Genomic DNA, 20,030 nt, shown 5'->3' on the forward strand with positions numbered 1-20,030 from the left:
AAGAAGAAAGAAAGAAAGAAAGAAAGAAAGAAAGAAAGAAAGAAAGAAAGAAAGAAAGAAAGAAAGAAGAAAGAAAGAAAGAAAGAAAGAGATTGTGTCCACTCCTGCATAGTGGGGAGGGGGCAAAGGGAGAGGGAGAGAGAATCCCAAGCAGACTCCCTGCTCAGTGTGGAGCCCCACATGGGACTTGAACGCACAATTCTGAGATCAGGACCTGAGCCAAAATGAAGAGTCAGACATTCAACAGACTGAGCTATGGAGGCACCTCAGTGATTTTTTTTTTAATGTGCAAGTATTTTTTATTTGTATATAACCAAATCTACCTACTTTTCCTGCATAGTTTCCAGCCATTTCAATACCCACTGTGATCCCTTCAATTGAGTGCTGAGTGTATGGAAAGATCTGCAGAGAACTGGATTTAGAGCCCAGATTCACCAGGGTTTTAAATGAGTGACTGTGGGCAAGTGTTCCTAATGGTGGTACCCTCTGTGCCCTCATCTACCTAATGTAGATGATTCTGCCCCGTCAGAGCTGTGGGCAAGCGATCCTCTAAACAGGGGCACACAGTAGGCACCAGTTCTCTTATTTCCTCCTGTTGGGGGACCCCTGAATTCAACCAGCATCCCCTCAGCCAGCACCACCAGCGCTCAGTAGGATGAATCAGACCCTTGGAGACAGCAACCACACCGCAACGAGGGTAGGAAATTGTGGGTGTTTATCCAGTCGGTTTTACTTTTCGATTTCAGAACCCCACCCCACCCCCAGTTTCTTCTCTTCTTCCTCTTAGAATTCCTTGCATCATCTTCCTACTCTGATCAGCTGATGACCCAGGGCTGGATTCCCAGGTACGCTGCCATGGGTGCACCTGCCAGAAGGCTGGCTCTGCGTCATTCCAGGACTAGGGCATCAACACCTCGGGACCTTTTACACAGCTGCTGGGCAAACCACATTCACAGAAAGACTGTCCGGCCTAAATCTAAACACAGATTAAGGGGTGGGAAGGAAACCTAAGTGAGAACATCTGAAAACTCCTTTCCCTGCTTAAAAACAGTGAAACAAAATATCCAAAGCTGCAATGATGTCACTACTGCCTTACAGGCTACTATTGTAGATGGACAATCAACCACATCCATTTCTTCTTAGATTTCAAAATATACCTTCATTTGATTTGACATCAATGCCTTCCCTCAGCTCATTTTCTATTTATCATAAAAACTATCCCAAAACCTCAAACCAAATTTAAGGAATTTTGTAGGAATGGAAACAAAGTCAATACGAACTCCAAAAATGGTAGATGTCTAGTAAAAAGAGAATCTTCCAAAATAAAAAGTATGGGGTGTCACACAGTACAGGTCGGGGGCACAGCTCCTGCCTTCTGCTCCATCAGGACATCTTCCTCCCAGGCTGCCTTGCACCAGCCCTTAGTTACACACATGCCAGGCAACCTTAGGACGAGAACTGCCCACGCATCACATAGCTGGTCTGGGATCAGCCCTACAGCATCCTCCATGGTGGTGTCTTCCAAAGCATCCATTCTTTCTATCCCAAGCTCAGCTCCATTCAAAGCGGGTGATTCCACAGGTGGGCCCCCCATGTGTGGCCATCTGTTCTTTTCTAACGCTGCTTCCAGCATCTCTCAGACACCCTTCTCTGTCTTGTGATGGACACACCGGTCTTTGTTTCTTTCCCCCAAACAGACCATGATTTCCTCGGGTCAAGGATGTTGACATATGGTCCCTGCTGTGTTCATCTGCTCGGGCTGCTGGTTGGCTTAAGCAACAGACATTTATTTCTTGGAAGTCCTGGAGGTCGGAGATTAAGGCAGCCATCGGGCGTGGCTGGGGGCTGCCCCATCCCTTGCTGGCAGCATTGGGTAGGAGTCAAGATGCAGGGATGAGACACCTTCCTTTCCTCTGTGTGACGGGTCAGCTTGGCCTGTACCTGGCCCTCTGACCGACCTCAAGTCGGTCGCAGAGGACATGTGTCTGTGGGGAGGACTCTGAAGGGCTTTGAGGGACAAGAGAGGAGGGTGAGGGGGCAGTGCTACTGTGGGGCCCTGGGGCAGTCAGGTCCCCGCTCTGCTTCCCACGGCCCCCTGCCACCCTAGTCTGCCACCTCCCCTCTATCTCTGACCCTGGCAGGGACACCCCTTTCCTCTCTGGACTCCTGATCTTTCCAGGGTCCCCCTAAGCAAAGATGCCTCTCCTGCTTTCTGCTAAGACTTGGGGTCCTCAGCATCTGGCCGTTCCCTGCAGCCCTGCTCAGTTCTGAGAACCCTGTCAGGGATCATCTTCCTTGGGCCAGGCTAGCCAAAACCCTAAATTCCCTGGCCCCACTCCCCACGAATATGCAGTCAGCATCTCTGGGTGGGGTCCGGCCCTCCACGTGGGTCTGAGCAGCTCAGGCTGGGGTCGCTGCTCTCAGCAGCCCCGGGGCTGACCTCTCCAGCCTCCTTGGCCTCTCCCCAGCAGGCCCAGAGCCTCATGGACACCGTGGGAATCCCCTTCCTTTGCTCAGAAGCAGAGCAGGGTGTGCTCCGCAAACCCACTCAGCCAGGCCTGCCCTTGGCCTCGACTGCACCTTTCTAGCTACTGTGTTTAGTTATGGGGACAGAGATACCCAGAGCTCGGAGGCTGTTGGAGGCCCATTGTGTTGCTGCCTGTTTTGCACAAGGTCCCCAGCAAAGCTCCTCCAGCGGGCCAGGCCTGGCCACCCCCACCCCCCCGCCCCAGGCCCCAGGGTCTCCACGGTGAAGTCTCACACACACCACCAGCTTAGGAGAGGGGTCCTCCCTGCACACTTTGCCTTCAGATTTTGGTGATCGATCTGTGACTTTTTTTTTTTTTAAGATTTTATTTATTTAGTCATGAGAGACACAGAGGGAGGGGCAGAGACCTAGGCAGAGGGAGAAACAGGCTCCCTGCAGGGATCATGCCCTGAGCCAAAGACAGATGCTCAACCCCTGAGCCACCCATGTGCCCTCGATCTGTGACTTTAACTACTCAATCCGCTAAGAAGGCTTTGTAAAGGTCTGGATTTGGGGGTTTTCTGTCCTTTCACCTCCCCTGAAATGTAAGCAGTTCTTCCTTCATCTTCCCCTTAGTCTAATGCTTTGGGTTTGGGTTTTTCTTTAATAGCTCAACTTCCTCTTGCGAAACAGTGAACTTCCCTGTGCAGATAGAACAAGGAACTCTAATTGCTTTCAATTTTTCAGTAACTGATTGCATGGATTTTGAATGTTTTTTAATCATTGTGTGAACAAGTCTTCTACAACCTCTTCAGCCTGGACAGAGAATGTGAGGGCTTCTGAGGCAGTGGGTGGGATTTTTAATGGGCCTTAAAAAAATTCCTTTTCCAGGTCTTTTATGGATATGCCCACTTTCAAAGATTCCACTTCTCATCTCATACAGTTCTTCTCTTATTCCTCACTGATTCTTTGGAATTTGCAGCGATGATGAGCAGGTGTATGAGCAGGCGGCTTCCTCCCGTAGGCAGCTGCCACTCCTTCATTCTCCATAACACTCACGGGCACCAGCTGTGCCACTTCCTCCAGGGAGCCTGCCCCCCACGCACCCTGCAACTGCTCTCACCCACGTCACCCGGGATCAACCTAACAGTCACTTCAGCCTTTCAACCCATTTGTGGGCTTTGACCCTGTTTCCCACTTCCTTCTTCAAAGTCTGTGGTTTCACGGGGCATGCTTCTCTTTGCCCCCGTCCCAGGACTTGAACCTCATCACGTGGGTTTGCTTTTGGAATAAACTCACCACATATTCTTTAAGTATACTGTAAGTCTTTATCTGTGCCCTGAAACCCTGTATGTGCAATATGAGCTAGATTTCCTTGGAATGGAAGTTTGGCCCCTCTGGAAGGAAACCTGAATCCTGCCATGACTAGACTTGTAAAAACAGGACTTCTTAAAGGCTCCGGAATTTCTGAAGATCTCAAAAAATAAATTTGCAACAACGAAGGTAATGCTGCTAAAAAAAGATCGTGATGCTTATCTCAGGATGTTAGTGCTGTAACCTGTATCCTTAAGCAACCATTTGGTCTGATCTGAGGATTTCTGGTTCTGGTAAATTTCCCGAATTGCCTCACTAGGAAGGTTGGACCTCACGGGGAAGAGATGACCAGAACATCCCACACGTGGGCAGAGGTGGGGCAGCAGACAGCTGTCTTTAGGGTACAGTGTGTTGTCAACCCCAGAATGCCCTCCTGTCCCCGCTGAAATTTGTGTCATGGCGGAGAGAACGCTTTCCCTCTACCAATGCAGCCTCAGTGCTGTGGGCCTGGAAATCTAACAACAGGCAGATGAACAGGAGAAAAGAGAGCAAATGTATTCACACCCATGTGAGGATGCTCAGATGAAGCGGCCCCTGAACAGAGAGATACCGGGGTTCATATACCAATCTAATAGTGGGAGGCAGAATAGGCTGCTATGGGGAGACACATGAACTTTTAGGGGAAATGGGAGGTGTAGCCACTGTGCTGATGTTTGTTTATGTGATTTCTCATCCTGGTGCCAGGTGCCAGTCTCCCTCCCATCTAGGGCTGAAGCGCTGCTTTCATTAGATGAAGGAAGCTCTAAAAACGCTTCTTTCTGCATCCACTGTGTGTCAAGTGTTTTCAGTTTCGAATAATCTTCACACCAGCTCTGTGGGGCCAAGTGGGTCCCTCTGGGACCAATAGCGCTCTTGCTTAGAATTTCACCAGAAGGATCCTTCTTGGGGGCCTGGATGGAGGCCAGAGCGCATTGCTTGGGCTCCCTGAGTCCTGCCAAACACAATCCCTGTGCCCTCCAGGAAGGCCACAGCCCAGCTTTCCCAGCAGGAAACGGGCAAGATTCCTGCACTTCACTGTGCAATTTTGGTTTCATCTTTAAGATGAAAGATACGTACTTGCTGTGGCCTGGATGTCTGTGTCCTTCAAAATGCCTGCGGTGAGACCCTAAATCCCCAAGCTGATGGCATTAGAAGGTGGGACATTCAGAGGAGACTGGGTCCTGCAATAGAGCCCTCACAAAGGGGATTAGTGCCCTTAGGAAGGAGACCCCAGGAGATCCCCTGCCCCTTCCTCCATAGGAGGACACTGAAGGCAGCCGCCCTGGACCTGGATCTCCCAGCACCCTGACCTGTGACACCCGACCTGCAGAACAATGGGAAATGCCCTCTGTGGCCTGGAAGCCACCAGTGCATGGGATTCTCTTATAGCTGCCTGGACGCACTAGGATTATTTACTATTTCTTAGACTACCCATGGGAATAAATGTGTTTTCATTTCCCAAATGTTCCCTCTAGCTTTTGTCTGCAATATGGACAGACAGGAATCTGAAGACAGCAGTGTCCTCTCTGCAGTAACCCACCAGAGCCAGGAGGAGGCCCCAGGATTGGCTCCTCTTTAAAGAAAGGGACCGTGGCACTAGAACTCCGGTTTGAGATTTTCATCATTTATGTTCACTCATCTGTTCAGTGTGGTTCTGAAATATTTTCAGATATTAGCTCATCAGATTTCCTGTCCACCCCCAGACAGCCCTACTTACCTCCTCTCCTCCCCCTGTCATTTGAGCCAGGGAGGATGCTCAGATCTATGTTCAAATCACTTTTTATTCTTTAGAGCCAGTGGTTTTTACTGCATCACTTGACAAACACTTCCACAAAAGATCTAGTTTTTTTTTTAAAGATATTTATTTATTTGTTTATTTGGGGGAGAGAGTGCATGAGCAAGAGAGCGTGAGTGGGCAGAGAGGCAGAGGGAGAGGGAGAAGCAGACTCCCCTCTGAGCAGGAAGCCCCACGCAGGACTCAATCCTTGGACCTCAGGTTGGCGACCTGAGCCGAAGGCAGATGCTTAACCAACTGAGCCACCCAGGCGCTCCAAAAGAGCCATTTGATGATTAAGGAGCTAATCTAAACTTCAAGCCATCTGAATAAGTATTAACGTGGGTCTCAAATCATTTATCAAAGCCATAAAGACCTGTTTATAACCCAAAGTTAATTTTCAGGAAGTACCAATGCTGAGCTAATCCTAGGTTTTCAGATATGGGCAAAGAACACAGTGGGGCGTGATCAGCTTGCCGTGGCTTCATTGCTTTCTTCCTTCCATTTCCACATCTTCTACGATAAATATATGTTACTTCTGAAAAGAGAAAAGAAATATATGTTACAGGACGCCTGGGTGGCTCAGCAGTTAAGCGTCTGCCTTTGGCTCAGGGCGTGATCCTGGAGTCCCCAGATGGAGTCCCACGTCAGGCTCCCAGCATGGAGCCTGCTTCTCCCTCTGCCTATGTCTCTGTCTCTCTCATGAATAAATAAGTAAAATCATTTAAAAATAGAAATATATGTTACTTCTGAAAAGAGAAAATTTCATTTGAATCTGGGCAAATGGGGTGGAAGTTTATGGAAAGGACAAAAGGAAAGCTTAAAATTTATCCTGTTTACTTTTAAACTTTAAATTTTAGGGATGCCTGGGTGGCTCAATGGTTGAGCATCTGCCTTTGGCTCAGGGCGTGATCCCGGGGTCCTGGGATCGAGTCCCACATTAGACTCTCCTCAGGGAGCCTGATTCTCCCTCTGCCTGTGTCTCTGCCTCTCTCTCTCTCTCTCATGAATAAATAAATAAAATCTTTAAAATTGAAATTTAATTGAAAATTGAAATCGTATCTCCTTGCACCATACAAGATTTACTGGCTTTCTGGGGATACAGAAGGAAGTGTGGTTCAGAAAGGATGCTCAAATGGCCAGATTGTGGCTCTAAGATTCTGAGGTGATGTCATTAGTGACATCATAGTGGCACTTGGTCCAGCTCTCCTATGATAGTTTGGAACAACTACTGTTTGATGAAGGTGAAACTACAGAAAATAAACGTTGCCATATAAAACTGCAGGCACCTGAGCTTTGGTGACCTAAAAATGATGATTTCATGTGATCCAACCATCAACTTGGTGAATTTAACTATTTCCCTACATGATGTTCATTGGGTTGGTTTAAACATATTTTCTCTCAGCCACTGAAGTTAAAAGAGCTTAGGCTTAGCCTGTTATCTCACATGCCAGCATCCCCCCCAGAAATGACAAGGGCCAGTGATCGCACTCAGCTGCACTTTAGGAGTAGTTTCTTAAAAGCACCAACCCTGTTGGCCCCTGAAAACAAAGTCAGAATCTCTGGAGACTGGGGCTTGGACAGCAGGTCTTTTGTTGTCGTTGTTATCAACTCTACTAAGGTATAATTGGCAGACAGCAAACTGTTCATTTTTAAAGTGCTGAGCTGGAGAAGTTTGACAAATGTGTTCACTTGTGGGACCATCACAACACTCAAGGTAAGGAACCTATCACCCCAGAAGCCTCCTTGTGCCCCTTTGTCATCTGTCCCTTCTGCTAGTCCTACTCACTGTATCCTCAGGGAATCCCTGATCTTCTATCACTGTAGATCTGTGTATGGTTTCCAAAATTTTATACACATAGAATGATGCATTGTGTATGCATTTTGTCTGCCTTCTCCCACTCACTCAGCAGAAGTTGTTTGTGTTATTGTATGTATAAATAAATTGCTTTTTCTTATTGCTGTGTAGCAGTCCACTGCATGGATATACCAGTTTATTTATCCACTCATGTGTTGGAAATTTGGGTTATCACCACTCTTTGGCTGTTAACGAGTCAAGCCATCATGACCATTCAAGCACAAGTCTCAGTGTAGACATGTGCTTTGATTTCTGTTGGGCAAATACCCAGAAATCAAATATCTGGGTCACCTGGCAGGTATGTTTAACTTAGTAAGAAACTGTCAAGCTGGGACACCTGGGTGGCTCAGCAGTTGAGCGCCTACCTTGGGCTCAGGGCATGATCCTGGGATCCAGAATCGAGTCCCGCATTGGGCTCCCTGTGGGAAGCCTGCTTCTCCCTCTGCTTATGTCTCTGCCTCTCTCTGTGTGTCTCTCATGAATAAATAAATAAAATCTTTAAAGAAAAATATCAAGCTGCTTTCCAAAGTGTGTGTTTCACAATATGTTCCCATGAGCAGGATACAAGAGTTCTAGTTTCTTCACATCCTTGCCAATCCTGAGTATGGCGGTCTTCGTGATTTTAGTTCTCTTCATGGGTAGGTAGTGGTATCCCACTCTGGATTAGATTTGCATTTCCCTAAAGGCTCATGCTGTTGAGCAGCTATTCAAATCTTTGCACAGGTGGTGGTATCTTAGAAAATCACACCCCCCCACCCCCAGATGGTTCTACTGTGCAGCAATGGTTGACAGCTACCAAGACTCCTCCATTACTGTGATGCCCAGCCTGTCTCCCTCCTGGTGAGGGTAGTAACGGGTTTATGGAGAGGGTGAATCCTCATCCAGAGTCCTGAGGACCTTTCTTGGGCTAACTTCAGCACAGATCCTTTGAGGGTTTTAAGTGTGGATTCCACAAAGATTCTTTTTTTTCTCTAAGATTTATTTATTTGAGAGAGAGAGGTGGGGGCAAGGGGCAGAGGGAGAGGGAGAGAGAGAATCTCAAGCAGACTGCATAGACGCCCAGCACAGAGCCCAACATGGGGCTCGATCTCATGACCCTGAGATCATGACCTGAGCCAAAATCAAGAGTTGGACGCTTAGGTGACAGAGCCCCCCAGGAGCCTCTCCCCTGAGATTCTTTAAGGGGACTCTGCAGTGAGGGTTCCAACACAAGGCTTTCCCCCTGATAGGCATTTGGAGGCTGTGTGCTCTGGGTCAGCTCTGGGCTTGAGTTCATGAGGACTGCGGCTGCTGTCCTAGACCTGCCCAGAGGAGAAGCTGAGGCCTGCAGTGTGTGGAAGTGGGGCCAGTGGGAGGAAGAAGGAGAGGGACTGTGGGGTCAGCTTCTCATCCCTGCCCCTCCTGACACGAGGCTCAGGATGTGAAGCTAAGCTGCCTATTATGGGTTCAATTGTTCCCCCAAAAAAGATATATTGAAGTCCTAGCCCCTAGGACCTCAGAATGGGACCCTTAGGTCTTTGCGGATGTGATTATTTGAGATGAGAGGAATCCACAGCAACCCCGGGCTGAAGGACTGTGTGCAAACAGGCTCCTTAGGGACCCACCTTGTAGTATCCATAAGCCCCAGCTGACCAAGGGCTCTATACACCCCGACACAGGTACCTGTACCTCCTCCCTTCCCCAATAGCTACAGCCCCCACCACCCCTCCGGGTGGATGGCCTCTGCCCTGCTGCCCTAGTGCCCTACTGCCCTGTCCATGCTGCCTGCCCTGCTGCCCTGCCCACTGCTCACTGCAGTGTCCTCAATAAACTTTTATCTCCATCGTGCTGCCTCAGCTGAGTTCTTCCACCACCATCCCGCCAGCCCCCTGGATGCCCCACAGAGAACGAGGAAGACGGGGAGTGTCAGTCACCAGCCAGGGAGTGCCAAGGAGTGCCAGCCGCAGCAGAGCCCAGACAGGCAAGAAGTGAGTCTCCTTGGGTCTCTGAGGAGCTGAGCCCTACAGACCCCTTGATCTCACACCTCCAGCCTCCAGAGCCCTGGGCAGACAAACTTCTCTGTCGTTTCAGGTCACCACCCTGTGGCCCTTCACCAGGGCAGCCTGAGGACACACAGCCATGGCCTCAGGCCTGGTGGCTCCAGCCTGGGGCGCAGGCCTGGGTCAATGGGCTCCTGGACCCTGCGTGAGGAGGGTGTGGGCCAGAAGAGTCTGGGCCCACGTGGCTCCTTCCAGGCTGATGCCTCACTAGCCTTCTCTTTATAAGGCTTCATTGTTTCCAGAACTGGTTTAAGTACAAGGTACGGTTTCAAACATCAACCATTATTTAAAACATAACGAAGCAAAAATAAAAAATACTTTAGATTGCATTACCCAGAAAGAAACTGGTGTTACTTAGTGTACTAGAAAGATCTTTCCAGATATTTCCTGAGTGCATGCCAATACGTTTGCAGGAAGTCTTAGAGGCAGCGCCCACCCCCACCCTCACCACCCCCCCGCCTTAGTGGTACTGGGGTGTGAGTGTTGCGTTATTTGGGGACGTTGTTAGAATGAGCGTCCTTGTGTATATTTCTTTTGATTCTGTGGGAGTAAGCCCTCAAACACCGGGAAGTGGGATTGCCTAACCTCTGCCCCATTTTCATTGTTTTCTACAAAATTGCAAAACCAATGCGTGCTCATTTTTTTAAATCAAATATTGCATAAGGAGGCAAAGTAAAACTGAAACCCATTCCATGCTATTCCCAGGGGTGATTCCTGTAAACAGTGGAGAAGAGTTTTAATGAAGCAAGTTTGGATTTCAATCTTTATTCTCGGGACACCTGGGCAGCTCAGCGGTTGAGCATCTGCCTTCGGCTCAGGGTATTATCCCAGGATCCTGGATCGAGTCCCACATCCCGCTCTTTGCAGGAAGTCTGCTTCTCCCTCTGCCTAAGTCTCTGACTCTCTCTCTCTCTCTCTCTCTCTGTGTGGCCTCTCATGAATAAGTAAATAAAATCTTAAAAACAAAATCTTTTTTCTCTCTCACTAAATCTGTGACCACGGGAAGGCTCTTACTGTGTTAAGTGCTCAATTTTCTCATCCAAGATGAAGCTCGTGCCTGCTCTCCTCTTCTCATGGGGTTTAGGACATCTAAATAAAATATATGTGAAATGAAGATTCATAAAAAAGTATGTGCCCGCAGGTCACGATGGGCATCGACGACCATAGAAGATCTGAAACCTTCATAGCACCCCTTCCAGAAAGAAGACAATTGGCTTGAAAATAAACAACAAATGGAGGTTAGAGAACCCCTGTGACTGTATGTTTGTACTGAATTCCTCCCAGATTAAGGAGGAAGGTTGGTGGAAGCAGCAGTTAGCAGCACAGAACTGAAGGTCAGCGAGCAGGGAGTGAGGTCCCCTGGGGGGTGATGCCCCAGGGGCCAGACCCTGAGGGGAGTCAGACTTTCCCCAGCCTTGATTTAAAAGGAAGAAATACTAAACAGAACTAATATAAGAGTTTATTTTTAGGGGCACCTGGCGGGCTCAGTCAGTAAAGTGTTCAACTCTTGGGGCAGCCCCAGTGGCACAGAGGTTTGGTGCCGCCTGCAGCCTGGGGTGTGATCCTGGAGACCCGGGATCAAGACCCACGTCCGGCTTCCTGTATGGGGCCTGCTTCTCCCTCTGCCTGTGTCTCTGCCTCTCTCTGTCTCTATGAATAAATAAAAAAACAATCTTAAAAAAAAAAAGTGTTCAACTCTTGATTTTAGGGTTGTCAGTCCAAGCCCCACACTGGGTGCAGTGCTTACTAAGAAAAAAAAATGTAATAATCGATCAATAAAAATGCCTGCTTCAATACAACCTGGATAGGGATCCCTGGGTGGCTCAGTGGTTTAGCGCCTGCCTTTGGCTCAGGGCGTGATCCTGGGGTCCCAGGATTGAGTCCCGCATCAGGCTCTGTGCATGGAGCCTGCTTCTCCCTCTGCCTGTGTCTCTGCCTCTCTCTCTCTGTGTCTCTCATGAATAAATAAATAACACCTTTAAAAAACAACAACAATACAACCTGGATATTTATATTAACATAACCCACTGATTTTAAAAAGAAAAAAAGTTTAATTTTAAAAACTGAAAGAGGAACAATAAAATACATTTATTTGTTTTAAAATATTTTATTTATTGGGACACCTGGGTGGCTCAGTGGTTGAGCGTCTGCCTTTGGCTCAGGGCGTGATACTGGGGACCTGGGATTGAGTCCCACATCAGGCTCTCTGCAGGGAGCCTGCTTCTCCCTCTGCCTATGTCTCTGCCTCTCTCTCTCTCTGTGTCTCATGGATAAATAGAACATGAAAGACTCCTAACTCTGGGAAACGAACTAGGGGTGGTGGAAGGGGAGGTGGGCGGGGGGTGGGGGTGACTGGGTGATGGGCACTGAGGTGGGCTCTTGACGGGATGAGCACTGGATGTTATTCTATATGTTGGCAAATTGAACACCAATAAAAAATAAATTTATAAAAAATATTTTCAAAATTATTTATTTATTTATTTTAAAAGATTTTATTTATTTATCCATGAGACACACACACACACACACACACACAGAGGCAGAGACATAGGCAGCAGAAGAAGCAGTTTCCTTGCAGGGAGCCCAATGTGGAACTTGATCCTGGGACCCCAGAATCACACCCTGAACCGAAGGCAGACACTCAACCATTGAGCCACCCAGGTGCCCCCAACAAAGTCTATTTAAATAAAGCACAAGGAAATATCAAAATAACAAAACTTGATAAAAAAAAAAAAAAGAAACAACAGAAAGGATGAACAAAATCAAAACCACTTGGGAAAACAGCCGGAGAAAGGCAGTGCTGCGAAACCACATGAGAACCATCTCCTCCTCTCTGGTTGGCATAGATGGGATCCTGCACTTGAGTCAGGAAGGTTGGCTCTCGCCCCAGGTCTGGAGGTGACCTACAGAGGACGGTTCCATTCTGCTTGATGATTTTGTAAGTGATGTAATCCTGGCCTCTAAGCTGTGAGACAGACTTCTGAGAACAGGTTCTCTGCTCTGAGAGAGATGCCAGTGGGTGTAGGCCAGCCAGTATGCGACCCCCAGAGCTGCAGAAGCCTTGGGAGCCTGAGGACATCTTGCCCGAACAGAGCCTACACATTGAGAAGGGCAGGGTGGAGAGATGGAGAGAACCCGAGTCTTCACGATGCTGTGTGGGCTGACACTAGATGGCCCAGTGGGGTGAGCAATGGTCCAGTTTTCCCCGGGCTCTTTGAGTTATACCAGAGCTCCCCAGCTCTGCACTCGGCATTGTACCAAGGGTTGTACATCTCCTGTTTGCTCTCCTCCTCACAATGATTTTTTTCTTAAACTTTTTATTTTGAGATGGTTGTGGATTCACATGTAGTTGAGAGGAGTAATACAGAAAAATCCTATACACTCTTTACCCAATTTTCCCCAATGGTGACATCATATGAGACTGCAGTGAGACATCACAACCAAGATAGTGATGCTGAGACAGTCAAGTATAGGATACTCCCTTCCTTGCCCTTGGACAGATACCCCACCTCCGATCCTCCCAACCCTTCTGAACCCCTGGCGACGGCTGATCTGTCCTCCATCAGTGGCTATGATCAAGCCACTTCAAGCACGTTACAGAAATGAAATCCATAGCATGTAACCTTTTGGGATTGGTTTTTTCCACCCAGGTTAATTTCCTGGAGACTCATCTAGGTTGTTGCCCGTATCGACAATGTAACTCTCTTTACTGCTGATTGCTATTCTGTGGTGTGGATGGGTTGGGATTTGTGTGTCCATTCCCTTGCCAAAGCACATCCAGCTCCTTCTCGCTTTTGGCCACTAGGACTAAGGCTGATATGAACGTCCGTGTGCAGACAATCATTTCATTTCCCGATAAGGGACCCTGAATGCAGCTGTTGAAATGAGGTAGCTGCAGAGTTAGGCAGGTTAGTCTTCATTTCTTTGCTGAGAAGGCCTACACTCATGGGAAAAATTAAAGTATCAACAGTAAGTGAACCACGTCTGCTTTTTCTCGGGTGAATCGGTGTTTTGCGAATTTGATTGGAGAAGGCAGAGGAAGACTGTTATCCACCAAGGATAACAGATACAGGGGCTGGTTGAGCAGAGGGGCTTAGCTCCTACGGCGGATGAGCCTGCACATCTTAAGCACAGAGGATATCCGTGGCATGAGGTCACCTGGCTTCTGATCAGGGGATATCATCTAGCCATTCTTCAGGTGGAGAAAAACATCAATTAAAGAAAGAAGAGGGTATTTTTAAAAAAAAGAGTAAGAGAGATATTGGTTTGAATATCATTTGGGACTTGCTCTATATAAATTTTTGATTACTTTTAACCCCCAACCACATTACTGCTCCTCTTAGAGGACACTAAAATGGTTATTTTATTTTTTTAAAGATTTTATTTATTCATTGGACAAAGAGAGAGACAGACAAGCAGGGGGAGGGGCAGAGGGGGAAACAGACTCCCCACTGAGCAAGAAGCCTGATGTGGGGCTTGAACCCAGGACTCTGGGATCATGACCTAAGCCGAAGGCAGATGCTTAACCCACTGAGCCACCCAGGTGCCCCTAAAATGTTATTTTAAAGTAACAAAGGAGGGACACCTGGGTGGCTCAGTGGTTGAGTGTTTGCCTTTGGCTCAGGGTCGTGATCCCAGAGTCTCAGGATCGAGTCCCACATTGGGCTTCTTGCAGGGAGCCTGCTTCTCCCTCTGCTTCTCCCTCTGCCTACCCCCTCTCTCTGTGTCTGTCATGAATAAATACATAAAATCTTTTTTTAAAAAAGTAACAAAGGAAATATAAGCAAGTGTATTACTAGATCAAATATATGTTTTTTGACAAAAATATCAAAAGTTATCTAACTTCATCTTTTGGTGATAAAAACTCTGTGATCCAAAAAGTTTAGGGTGGCTCTCCCAAATGCTTAAGACTATTGCTTAGGACTAGAACTTTTATTTTTTTTTAACTTGTATTTATTTATGATAGTCACAGAGAGAGAGAGAGGCAGAGACACAGGCAGAGGGAGAAGCAGGCTCCATGCACCGGGAGCCCGATGTGGGATTCGATCCTGGGTCTCCAGGATCACGCCCTGGGCCAAAGGCAGGCGCTAAACCGCTGCGCCACCCAGGGATCCCGGACTAGAACTTTTATATCCAGACTCAAGCTAATATTTTTTCCTTTATGTTATGATTATATGTTTTTATTAAAAATGTGGGCCTTCTAAAGTCTTTCACTGAGATTAGCACTATTAAGAAGAGCCAGTTGGAGGCACCTGGGTGGCTCAGTTGGTTAAGCATCTGCCTTCAGCTCAGGTCAGGATCGCAGGGTCCTGGGATTGAGCCCCACATCGGGCTCCATGCTCAGTGAGGAATTTGTTTCTCTTTCTGCCTTTCGCTCTCTTTCTCAAATAAACAAATAAATAAATAAGTAAATAAGTAAGTAAGTAAGTAAATAAATAAATAAATAAATAAATAAATAAATAAATAAAATCTTAAAAAAAAAGAGAGAGAAGAGTCAATCACTTCCCTTATTTGTGGCTGATACCTAATACAGAAGTGCTTCTCAGATGCACTTCCTCTTAGCCTCACCTTCTGAACAGGGATCAGTAAGGTGGATTTCATGATCTCAGATTCAGTGCAGGGTGCCTCCGTTTGGAATACAGGGAGAAAGGATGGAGAAATAGTCTCTTGAGTTATACGTAGGAGAAAGTAAGAATACCCAATAATAATAATAAAAAAAGAATACCCAATAGAGGGCCACCTGCAACTGTGACAAATATGAGAAGTGCATTCATCGTTTGAGTTTTTGATAAAGATTTTGTTCACCAGCCCCATCAAACTGACCTACGAGAAGAGGTTGTGGTGAAATTACAGGGTGAAGTACAACATTGGACAACGGCCTCTCCCGGGGTCACCATGGCAACCCTCCCACTGATGCTGTGCCAGAGGACAGAGGAGAGCGTTCTCTGCCCCGGCTAAGCAGATCAATAGCAGTATCAACATTTCAATTGATTATTTTTTTTAATTTTTATTTATTTATGATAGTCACACACACACAGAGAGAGAGAGAGAGAGAGAGAGAGGCAGAGACACAGGCAGAGGGAGAAGCAGGCTCCATGCACCGGGAGCCCGATGTGGGATTCGATCCTGGGTCTCCAGGATCACACCCTGGGCCAAAGGCAGGCGCCAAACCGCTGCGCCACCCAGGGATCCCTCAATTGATTAATTTTTTAAAAGATTTTATTTGACAGAGAGAGAGAGCACAAGCAGGGGGAATGGCAGGCAGAGGGAGAAGAAGAAGCAGACTCCCCACTGAACAGGGAGCCTGACATGGGACTTGATCAGAGGACCCTGGGATCATGACCTGAGCTGAAGGCAGATGCTTAATTGACTGAGCCACCCAGGCGCCCCCTTGTGTTTTTAAGAAAGATACTGAATCGGGATCCGTGGGTGGCGCAGCGGTTTGGCGCCTGCCTTTGGCCCAGGGTGAGATCCTGGAGATCAGGGATTGAGTCCCACGCGGGCTCCTGGTGCATGGAGCCTGCTTCTCCCTCTGCCTCTCTCTCTCTCTCTCTCTGTGTGACTATCATTTAAAAAAAAAACTGAATCATAGCAATCTAAAATTTAAAACAGATGACTTAATTTTATGGAAATGATAGAAACCTTTATGCTTCTGCGTTTCAAACAAGCCCCCAGAGAAGCCAAACCTACCTGAGCCTGACTGTCTTTTTCTTAAGTCTGAAAATAAAGATTTGCTGATCCTGGAAAAAAATTTTTTACTTTTCCTTCTGGCTATATCCCTTAATCATATTCATCTTCGTTGCAAAGCTAAAAATAATAGGTAAGATATCACAAGAGATAGTTTTCAAAAGGAAGGATGATCTACCAGTTACCGCTGGGTGTGCTGAGCAGCTGCTCCCACTGCGGTAATTAAATTAATAGGAATGCAAATCCCTTGTCAGTGTTCTATTAATTACGGTCCCCTCGTGCTCACTAAAAAAATTAGATTATTTCAGCTTTAATGATTTTTCAGATTTTGTGGGTGAATGTTAAAAAATGTATTTACAGGTCTTCTGTAATATTATCCAATGTGCTGTTTCACCTTTGGACCAGTGAAAGATCTGGGTTCCAATTGTTCTCTCTTGGATCTATTTCTGAGCCTGGCTAATGAGGACAGCAGCCTGCAGGCCAGGAGCCCAGGAAGGACAGCTGGAATGTGAAGGTCACCCCTCAACTTTGCCAGAGAGATGGGCCAAACGTGTTCTATTTCAGAGGTGATGTTTGGAAAAGAAGTGGGTGCCGCATCTCAGACTGCTTACCTTTCCCTCCTTGTGGTGTTGGCTTTGGAGGAACAATCATAATAATGCCATGAAGCAGGTCAGTGTCCAGTGACCCCCACACTCTCTCCCTTCCTCCCCACCTCCAGGCTGGGGCAGTGCCAACGCCCACTTCACAGCTCCACAGCTGAGTAGGGAATAGTCCTGTTAATTGATCTGCACAACTTCTTTAAGTTTGCACAGATCTCCCCTCCCCCGCCCCCCTCAGGAGAAGGAACTCGCATCCTGCATGCTGTGGGAAGGATTATACCTGAGCATCAGAGATGGCTCTGACTGGGGCCCCTAGATGAGCCACTGAAATGTAAATATTTAAATAGGTTTGCATTTAAAGTATAAAAACGGGAGCACCTGGGTGCTCAGTGGCTGAGCGTCTGCCTTTGGCTCAGGTCCTGATCCCCGGTCCTGGGATCCAGTCCCACATTGGGCTCCCCATGGGGAGCTCCCTACAGAGAGCCTGCTTCTCCCTCTGCCTCTCTCTCTCTCTCTCTCTCATGAATAAATAAAATCTTAAAAATAAAAAGTATAAAAAAGGGTAAGATGAAAATAAATGAAATAAAATAAAAATTCATGAATTCATATCGGTAATAAACAACTTGGTGGTTAACAAATTTTAAAATTCTGAATAAAATAAAAATTTATCAATTTTTGCTGAGTAAAATTAAAATGCAGGAGTTCATACGGGTGAAAGATAACCTGTTGGCTACCACCTTAGCAAGTGATGGAAGTTAATGAAGTTAATGTCACCAAAACCTGGGCAAACTGACACTGCTTATACAGAAGATCCCAAGTAATCTCAAAGTGTCTGCTAGAACAAATGAGTGAGTTTGGCATGGTCAAAGGATATAATGTCTATATATGCAAATCAATCCTATTGCCATATATGAGGAATGAACAATTACAAATTAAGAAAATAACATTTATAATAGGAAAATAAAAAGCCTAATTGAAGTAGGTTGACAGATTCTAAATCACAAATGTGGTGGTGATTGATGTAGGAAATGTTAGGGTCCAGGAGAAATGGTCGAGAAAGGGGCAGCCCCGGTGGCACAGCGGTTTAGCGCTGCCTTCAGCCCAGGGCGTGATCCTGGAGACCCTGGATGAGTCCCACCACATCAGGCTCCCTGCATGGTGCCTGCTTCTCCCTCTGCCTGTGTCTCTGCCCCTCTCTCTCTCTCTGTGTATCTCTCGTGAATAAATAATAAAAGATCTTAAAAAAAATGGTCAAGAAAGAATTGAGAAATCTGTGATGCAAAAAGGTGGTTTTATTACAGCCTGGGGACAGGACCCATGGGCAGAAAGAGCTTCAGGGGGGTCATGAGGGTGACTGATTCCATACTCTAAAGTTGGAGGGGGTAAGGGAGAGCACAAGCCTCCAAGGCATTGTATTTTGGAAACACGGTTTCCAGGACCCAAGGGCACTAGCTCTTGTTAGAAGGCCATTCACTGCTGTCTAGCAAAGCCTGTCATGAGACCCTTCAGACGTGTGTCACTGGGCTGTGTGTCTGGAGGGTGATCGCTGACATCTATCTCAGGGGGAGTAGAGATAAAGGAAGTTTCCAAAGGGATTTCTGTAAGTTAAGGTAGACTCACAGGGTCCTGAAAGATTGGGCTTGCCCTGAGCAAAGTGTCCACATGAGGCAGCTGAGCTCCTAGACGAAGGTCACTCTGCCTGTTTCAAGGACCTCTCAGTGGTCTGGAAGTAGTAAGGAAGTTTAATGTTTCTTTTGCCTTTGCTTCCCACATCAGTGATTACATGATTATGTACCTTTGTTCAAACTCATGGAAGTGCACACTTAATCAGTGAATTGTTATGTAAATTATGCCTCAGGAAAGAGAGAGAGAGAGAGAGAGAGAGCACCTACCATGTGCCATGTTCCATGCTCTGAGCATATGGTACAGAACAAAACAGACATTTTCCATTGGAGCTAATCTCTATAGTCACGGTGATATAGATGACAACGAATGAATAAATGAGAGAAGAGGTCACATAGTGAAAAGTCCTAAGGAGAAAAAAAAAAAAAAGGCTGGAAGTGGGAGAGGAGGGGTGTGGATCTGTTCAGGAATGGCTGGGCACTGATAAAGCTCATGCTGCATGTGTGTGCCACGTCACTGTCGGGAGGAGCAGGGACATGTTGGGCTGGTTATGCGAAGGGCAAAGAAGTTAAGAGTTGAGAGAGAAGGAGCAGTGATGGGAGACTGAGGTGCACGGGTCACAGCGGGGCTGGAAGGCCTTGGAAGACGACACGGGTTTTACTCCAATACAGAAAGTCTCTGGAGGGCTCAGGGTGGTGAAGGAACAGCAGGCGAGCTGAGGACCCAGGACGAGCTGACACCCTAGGCCCCTGCCCGTCCTGGGTGCGGTGCATGTGACGGTCCTGAGGCTCTCCAGGTCGCCCTAAGGCTGAGGGAAGGGAAAACAAAGGGTTAACTTATAGAGATCACAGTCCTGGCGAGACAGGAGATTCCTGTTTACTGGTGTCTCAGTGATTTACAAGAAACAAGCATTCTTAACAACAGCCTAACTTCCAGAAGGAAACTCCCAACTGTCTTCATGCTAATGCTTTACTAGAGGGAAAGACAACCTTAACTGGGCGATGGCAAGGCCTCAAAGATCCCGCGGGTCCTCTTGAGCACCCGAGTTCTTTCCCCGACCTCCCCCAGCTCCCAGGATACAATCAGCCGCCCATCCCCCTGGTTAACCAAACCACCATCGGGCACCAGAGATGCCTCGGGAATTTTCTCTTGGTGGTGGGCTCTGGACCCGAAACTGCCTCAGGAGTGGCAGGATCTTTGTGTGTCTGTAGGAGGCAGGGAGGTGCATTCAGAAGGTGTGTTGGTGAGTCGTGTCCCCCGAGACAGGTGTGGGTCCGCACTCCCAGAACTCGTCAGTGTCCCCACAGGTGGAGGTAGGGTCCTTGCAGAATGAATGAATGAGAGAATAGGTCACATAGGTCACATACCCTACTGAGGCAGGGTAGGGGATCCGAGGGCCGTACCGCTGCCGGGCAGGGCTCGTGGCAAGAACGCCCTGCGAGGACGCGGAGGCACCGCACGGAAGGGATGCCCGGGACTGGGGCCCCTCAGCACCCCCCCCCCCCCCCCCCGCCTGCCCTTCTAGCCTGTGCGCCTGGAAGCAGCCTCCGCCAGGCAGGCCCTCGGGAAGAGGCTTGCGGGAGGGGAAGACGGAAGACGGGCTGCCCTCCAGGCTTCCGACTGCAGCCGC

General features: G+C 47.6%; 1 protein-coding gene and 1 long non-coding RNA gene across 3 annotated transcripts in view; one reads left to right on the plus strand and one right to left on the minus strand.

Moving 5' to 3' along the window:
- Positions 1-6,802: 6,802 nt before the first annotated feature.
- Positions 6,803-11,019, plus strand: LOC111091715. 2 transcript variants are annotated; one of them, XR_005376100.1, is made up of 6 exons: positions 6,803-7,311; positions 9,289-9,419; positions 9,523-9,751; positions 10,197-10,310; positions 10,633-10,729; positions 10,961-11,019. It is a non-coding gene; the product is annotated as an uncharacterized LOC111091715 (long non-coding RNA). The 2 variants fall into 2 exon arrangements; XR_005376099.1 differs by lacking the exons at positions 10,633-10,729; positions 10,961-11,019 and having other exon boundaries at positions 10,197-10,384.
- Positions 11,020-18,049: 7,030 nt separating this feature from the next.
- CARS2 (cysteinyl-tRNA synthetase 2, mitochondrial) overlaps positions 18,050-20,030 on the minus strand; it is a 69,046-nt gene continuing 67,065 nt past the window's right edge. Inside the window, exon 17 of the transcript XR_005376600.1 lies at positions 18,050-19,208. The gene's annotated coding sequence lies outside the window, so the exon portion shown is untranslated. The remainder of the gene's footprint in view (positions 19,209-20,030) is intronic.

Source organism: Canis lupus, chromosome 22 (assembly GCF_011100685.1).
Source record: "Canis lupus familiaris isolate Mischka breed German Shepherd chromosome 22, alternate assembly UU_Cfam_GSD_1.0, whole genome shotgun sequence".
Lineage (NCBI taxonomy): Eukaryota > Metazoa > Chordata > Mammalia > Carnivora > Canidae > Canis > Canis lupus.